Source organism: Vombatus ursinus, unplaced genomic scaffold, assembly GCF_900497805.2.
Source record: "Vombatus ursinus unplaced genomic scaffold, bare-nosed wombat genome assembly UNPS02014778.1, whole genome shotgun sequence".
Lineage (NCBI taxonomy): Eukaryota > Metazoa > Chordata > Mammalia > Diprotodontia > Vombatidae > Vombatus > Vombatus ursinus.
Window position 1 is genome coordinate 40209336 of NW_020954556.1, and position 7765 is coordinate 40217100.

General features: G+C 38.9%; 1 pseudogene; it reads left to right on the forward strand.

The window, feature by feature from the left end:
* Window positions 1-6668: 6668 nt before the first annotated feature.
* Window positions 6669-7421, forward strand: LOC114045163 (annotated as a pseudogene).
* The last annotated feature ends 344 nt before the right edge of the window (window positions 7422-7765 follow it).

The window sequence follows — 7765 nt, forward strand, 5'->3', positions numbered from 1 at the left end:
ATCTATCTATCTATCTATCTATCTATCTATCTATCTATCTATCTATCTATCTACCTATCTATCTGTCTATCTACATACATATAATTTTTCCCTCCAACTACCCTAATACTGACAAAGGTCACATTAGTTACAAATAACATCTTTCCATATAGGAATGTAAACACTTCAACCTTAATAATTCCCTTATGATTTCTCTTTCCTGTTTACTTCTTCATGATTCTCTTGAGTCTTGTATTTAAAAGTCAAATTTTCTATTCAGTTCTGGTCTTTTCATCAAGAATGCTTGAAAGTCCTCTATTTCACTGAATATTCATTTTTTCCCCTGAAGAATTATACTAAGTTTTGCTGGGTAAGTGATTCTGAGTTGTAATCCTATCTCCTTTGATTTCTGGAATATTGTATTCCAAGCCCTGCAGTCCCTTAATGTAGAAGCTGCTAATTCTTGTGTTACACTGATTGTGTTTCCACAATACTTGAATTGTCTCTTTCTGCTACTTGCAATATTTTCTCCTTGACCTGGGAATTCTGGAATTTGGCTACAATATTCCTAGGAGTTTTCCATTGGGGATCTCTTTTGGAAGGTGATTGGTGGATTCTTTCAATTTCTATTTTGCCTTCTGGTTCTAAAATATCAGGGCAGTTTTCCTTGATAATCTCTTGAAAGATGATATCTTGGCTGTTTTTTGGATCATGGCTTTCAGATAGTCCAATAATTTTAAAATTCTCTCTCCTGGATCTATTTTCCAGGTTTTTCTAATGAGATATTTCACATTGTTTTCTATTTTTTCACTCTTTTGGATTTGTTTTACAGTGTCTTGATTTCTCATAAAGTCACTAGCTTCTAATTGCTCCATTCTAATTTTTAAGAAAGTATTTTCTTCAATGGACTTTTGGACATCCTTTTCCATTTGGCCAATTTTGCTTTTTAAGGCATTCTTCTCCTCATTGGCTTTTTTGGACCTCTTTCGTCATTTGGGTTAGACTATTTTTTATGGCATTATTTTCTTCAGTATTTTTGGGGGGTCTCCTTTAGCAAGCTGTTGATTTGTTTTTCATAATTTTTTTGCATCACTCTCATTTCTCCTCCAAGTTTTTCCTCTACTTCTCTTACTTGCTTCTCAAAATCCTTTTTGAGCTCTTCCATGGCCTGGGACCAGTTCATATTTTTCTTGGAGGCTTTGGATATAGGAGCTTTGATTTTGTTGTCTTTTTCTGGTTGTATGTTTTGATCTTCTTTGTCACCAAAGAAAGATTCTATGGTCTGACTTTTTTGTGAAGTATGCTCATGATCCCAGCCAATCACCTGAGTTATAAATTCTTTCTTATGGTAGAGGTCTGTTTCCAGTGTCAAGAATGTATTGTCCCAAGCTCCAGGGCTTCTGTGTAGCTGTTTTCAGAGATACTTCTAAGGAACTGTAAGTTTTCAGTTCTTCCAAGTTGGTACAATCAAGGGAGAGGTTTTTACTCCTTTCCTGGCCTGTACTCTGTTCTGTGAGTGACTGCAAGCACTCTTTTCTGCCTTGGAACTGTGAGGAGGATTTCCTCTCCACCACCACTACAAGCTACAGCATACCAGAACTACTCCTTACCCGAGGACTGCCATCCAGAACTGTGACCCAGATCCTTGTATGGGCAAAGCAAGAGAATCCTGCACCAGCAAAGAGATCCCTGCAATCTCCCTCTGATCAGGCACTCAATTCCTCCTCAGTCTGTTGGCCAGAAGCACTGGAAACTTCCACTGCCCCAGGGCCATGTGTGAGGACTGGAGCTAGGACCAAGATTCTCTCTCACTGCAGTCACAGACTTTTCCTACTGAACTTCTAAGTTCTCTTTGGCATTTGTGGGTTGAGAAGTCTGGAAAACCACCACCACTGCTTGTGATTCAGTCCCTTGAGGCCTGCTCCAGGTTCACTGAGGTTTGGTCTTTTCCTACACGCCTACGTTGAACTGCACTCCTCTCCCCGCCTGGAGTGATAGACCTTTCCAATCAACCCTCCAGGTTGTCTTGGGCTGGAAATTTGTTTCACTTTGTCTTTTTGTGGGTTCTGCCACTTTAGAATTTGTTTAGAGCCATTTTTTGTAGGTATTTGTTGGGGTTTGGGGGAGAGCTCAGGCAAGTCACTGCTTTTACTCTGCCATCTTGGCTATGCTCCCCCAATTCTTAATGTAAAAGTATTTACATTTTATAATATCCTGACTGTGGCTGCACAATATTTGCACTGTTTCTTTGTTTCTTTCTTGCTGACTGACGTATTTTTCTCCTTGACCTCAGAGCTCAAGAATTAGCTATAATATTCCTGGGAGTTTTTTTTTTTTCCATTTTGGGATTCTTTCATGAGGTGTCAGTGAATTCTTTCAATTTCTATTTTTTCCTCTGTCTCTAACATATAGGGGTAGTTATCCTTTTTCTTTCTTTCTTTTTTCTTTCTTTTTTTCTTTTTTTTTTTTTTTTAGATAATTGGGGTTAAGTGACTTCCCTGCATCACATAAGTGTTTGGTCTGAGGCTGGATTGAAACTCAGGTCCTCCTGACTTCAGGGCCAGTACTCTATCCGCTGCACTGTCTAGGTGCCCCATAGGGGTAGTTATCCTTAATAATTTCTTGAAATATAATATCTAGGTTCTTCATTTGATCACACCTTTCAAGTAATCCAATAATTCTTAAATTGTCTCCCTAGGATCTGTTTTCTACGTACATTGTTTTTCTGATGAGTTATTTCACATTTTCTTCTACTTTTTTTCCATTCTTTTGACTTTGTTTTATTGTTTCTTGGTGTCCATGGATCTATTAACTTCCACTTGCCCAATTCTAATTTTTAAGGAACTCTTTGCTTTAGTGATCTTTGTACCTCTTTTCCCCATTTTTTCTCTTCTGATTTTTAGAGAGTTCTTTTCTTCAGTGAATTTTTTCAGTCTCATTTTGCCATTAGGTTAATTCTGTTTTTTGTTTGTTTTTTGTTTTAGTATTATTTTCTTCAGTATTTTTAAACATTTTTAAAACTTCACATTCCAAATTCTCTCTCTTCCTCCCTCTCCACCCACCCTCATTGAGAAGGTAAGCAATTTGATATAGGTTTTGTAGGCATGCAAAACACTTCTGTAATAGTCATGTTGTAAAAGACTAACTATATTTCCCTCCATACTATCCTACCCCCTGTTTATTCTATCCTCTTCTTTGACCCTGTCCTTCCTCAAAAGTGTTTGTTTCTTATTGCCCCTTCCCCAGTTTGCTCTCTCTTCTATCATCTCCCTGCTCTCTTGTCCCCTTTACCTCCTCCTGTTTTCCTGTAGGGGAAGATAAATTTCCATACCCAATTGATTGTGTATGTCATGCCCTCCTTAAGCCAAATCTGATGAGAATAAGGTTCACTCCTTCCCTCTCACTTCTCCCCTCCTCCCTTTCACTGTACAAACTTTTTCTTGCCCCTTTAAGTGACATAATTTACCCCATTCTACCTCTCTCTTCCTCCTTCTCCCAGTGGATTCTTCTCACTCCTTAATTTTATTTTTTTAAATATCATCCCTTCATATTCAATTCCCCTGTGCTCTCTTCTCTCTCTCTCTCCCTCTCTCTCTCTCCCTCTCTCCAAGTCCTCTGATCCCTTAATGTAGAAGCTGCTAAATCTTATGTTATCCTAATGTGGCTCCACCATACCTGAATTGTTTGTTTCTGGTTGCTTGCAATATTTTCTCCCTAACCTGGGGACTGTGGAATTTGGCTATAATATTCCTGGGAGTTTTCATTTCAGGTTTTCTTTCAAGGAAGTGATTGGTGGATTTTTTCAATTTTTATCTTACCCTCTGGTTCTAGAATATTAGGGCAGCTTTCCTTGATAATTTCTTGAAAGATGATGTCTAGGCTCTTTTTTTTTTTTGATCATGGCTTTCAGGTAGTACAATAAATTTTAAATTATCTCTCCTAGCTGTATTTTCCAGGTCAGTTGTTTTTTTCAATGAGATATTTCACATTGTCTTCCATTTTTTTCATCCTTTTAGTTTTGTTTTATAATTCCTTGATTTCTCATAGAGACATTAGCTTCATTTGCCTCATTCTAATTATTAAAGAATTATTTTCTTCAGTGAGCTTTTGGATCTCCATTTCTATTTGGCCAATTCTGCTTTTTAAGGCATTCTCCTCATTGGCTTTTTGGATCTCTTTTGCTATTTGTGTTAGTCTATTTTAAGGTATTATTTTCTTCAGTATTTTTAGGGTGTCTCCTTTAGCAAGCTGTTTACTTATTTCATAATTTTCTTGCATCACTCTCATTTCTCTCCCAATTTTTTCCTCTACTTCTCTTACTTGGTTTTCAAAATACTTTTTGAGCTCTTCCATAGCCTGAGACCAGTTCATATTTTTTCTTGGAGGCTTTGGATGTAGGAACTTTGACTTTATCGTTTTCTTCTGAGTGTATGTTTTGATCTTCCCTGTTACCAAAGTAAGTTTTTATATTCTGAGATTTTTTTCCACTGTTTGTTCATTTTCCTAGCCGATTATTTGAATTTTTAACTCTTTGTTAATGTAGGGCTCTCCTTACAGAGTGGAGGTGCACTGTCCCAAGCTTCATAGGTTTTATGCAGCTGTTTTCAGAGGTACTTCTAGAGACCTATAAGTTTTCAGTTCTTCCAAGGCGGTATGATCTAAGGAGAGGTGTTTACTCCTCTCTTGGCCTGTACTTTGGTCTGTGAGTGACCACCAGAACTCTTTTCTGCCATGGAATTGTGAAGAGCATTCCCTCTCCACTGTTGCCACAAGCTCTGATATGTGAGTGTTCCTCCTCACCCCAGGACTGCCACCCAGGACTGCGACCCAGATCCAGGTATGGGCAAAGCAACAGAATCCTGCCTTAGAGCCAACTGAGAAACCCTTGTAATTTATTTCTGATTAGTTTTCCACTTCCCTTACTCTCTGTGGGCTGAAAGCTCCAGAAGTAGCCACTGCCAAAGCAGTGGGGTTGGGGCTGGCTTGTGCTCCTCTCTCACTCAAATCCCATAGACCTTTCCTACTGACCTTCAAGGTTGTCTTTGGCTTTTGCAAGTTAAGAAGTCTAGAAACCACCATAGGTACCTGTGATTCAGTTCCCTGAGGTCTGCTGCAGGTTTGCTGGGGCTAGGCCTATGCAGGCATGGCTTTCACTGGCCTATGATCCTCTCCCAGCCTAGTGCAATGGATCTTTCCTGTTGACCTTCCAGGTTATCTTGGGCTGGACATTTGTTTCACTCTGTCTTTTTGGGGGTTCTGCTGCTCTAGAATTTGTTTGGAGACATTTTTTAGGTATTGGGAAGGGTTTGAGGGAATGATCAAGTTAGTCCCTGTCTTTATTCTGCCATCTTGGTTCCACTCTCTCCATATTTTCTTTTAATTTTATTGATCTCTTTTCTCATTTTTCATATTTTATTCTTTGATTTTGTTTTAACATTTATTCTTGTCTGATGGAGTCATTGCTTTCTGTTTGGTCTGTTCAATTTTCAGGGTATTTGGTGCTTAATAAGATTTCCCATCCTTTGTTGAAACTTATCAATTCACTTTGCCATTTTTTCCAAAGGTATATTTTTTCATCTCTTACTTTTTTAAATAAAAAAAATAGGTTTAATAATTTGCAGTCATTGACTTCTCTTCATTCCATTTTAATTTTCAAGGAGTTTTTGCCTGGGCAAGATTTTGTAGCTCTTGCATGAAGCTATTTATTTCCTTTACAATTCTTTTTTCCCCCCCATAACTTTCATTTGTTTTCCAATATTTTTCTCTCCAAGTATTCTCATTCCATTTATGGGAGAAAAAAAATAGCTCTTAAAAATAAAAGCTCTTGCTTTATGTCTTCTAGGAATTCTATTTGAGTTTGTTTTCATGTTGCTTGTTCTCTGAGGCATTGCTTATAGATTTTGAATCATTCTTTTTTTCTGGTTGGTATTTCAGCACTCCTATATTTATATTAGCTGTTAATGGAAGGTGGTATTTTTTTCTACTTTGTCCATTCTTCTAGGCTTCTTCCTGTTTTTAGACTTGATATTAGGTCTAGGTTCTTCAGGACTTCTGGAGTTAAGGTCTAGGTTATTCCTGTTGCTGTTTTCTTTGGGTGGAGAGTGTTATATTTTACTAGAACTTCAGAAAGTGACTAGGGATTAACAAACTTCCAAGGCTCCTAAAGAAGCCTAATTCAGGGCAAAGTCTGATTTCAGTTCCCACAGTTGGAGTTTGACTAGTTCAAGAGCAGACTACTGTTGGACCCCCATCCTTATTTGCTAGCTAGAAAGGTCTGGCTGTTCAAAGTGGCAGAATTATATTATTAGTGCTATTACTTTTGGTCTATCATTACTTTTTTTGGTTTTTCTTCTTTAGGCTATGCTGAATGAAGGAAGTAAGATCCTGTTCTGATTCTGGGATCTGAGACAAACTGCTGCTGTTTTTGACTTTCTCAGAACACTTTTCAGGGCCTCCCTGAGCAGGATTACTATCTAATTCTGCATCTGCAATGAGTATCTCATTTGTAAACTGTTCCTTATGCTTGGAATAAACTTTATGCTTATTAAAAAAAATTCTGTCTCAACCTTAGGTACCCTGGCCTTACTGGTGGACTTCCCAGACTGCCCTGCCCTGCCCTGCTCCCCTACCTTCCTTCTTCCTCACCCCTCCCAGTTTCCTGGTTGACAGGTGTTCAAGCTGGCATCTGCATGGGAGTGGTTATCAGCCACAACAAGGAATGGAAAGTTCCGCTAGGCTCATAAGAACCAGGACATCAGTCTGTGGGTGCTGGTGAAGCTGTACAGGTTTCTGTTTGCATAACTTACAACTTTTGAATGGTTGATTCACACACATCTGTATTTATAATGATGAGATTATGATTAAATATATCTTTTTCTATTTCACACTTTTTACATATCTGGTTGTAGCAGCTTTTAAAAAAGAAACCAGGGGATATTGTGGGAAGATGCCAGTATGTTAGGACCTAAATGAGACCAGATGCCACATAAAAGCCTCTTGTAAAAATCTAACCCAGAACCAACTCAACTTTCAGTAAGGTTGTCTTGAAAAGCTACAGAGATCCGAACCAACTGGCCCCTGTTTTTGCTGTCTTGAATGATCAGGAAAATAAGCTGCTGGGCAAGGAAAACAAGACAGTTGTTGCTGTTGGGACTGTGACAGATGATGTGAGGATCCAGGGTGTCCCCAAGCTAAAGGTGTGTGCCCTTCATGATACTAACAATGCCCAAAATTGCAAATTCAAGATTAGTGGGAAGATCCTTACTTTTGACCAGCTGGCCATGAGCTCACCCAAAGCTTGGGATACTGTCCTGCTGTCTGGTATCTGAAAGGGCCACCAGGTATACAGGCATCTTGGAAAGGCACCTGGCACTTCAAGGCTACAAAAACTAACTCCCTTCCTCCTTGTTACTTTAAAGAATTGTGGACAACAACAAAATTAGACTTCCCTGTATCTGCAAGATGGATCTATTTTAGTGGGTGACAAAGCTGCTAGTTCACACATGTTCCAGCAGCGAATACCCTAGTACAGGCCTGGGGTGCTCTGGCATGAATCTACAATCTCCTCTAGTCCTGGTGCACAGTCTCTCCCTGGGCCCTGCAGGTGCAGTATGCTCTTTGCTTGACACTTTCTACAGTATTTGTAAACTTCCATGTCTGTTTCCCTAGGAGGAGCTAGGCTGGACAGATAACTCACTATGCCTTTATTGGGATTTCCCCATCCAATTTAAGTTTGATGCATTTTCTAGATCTGTTTGGGGAAAACAAAATGTGGCAGGTAGCTTAT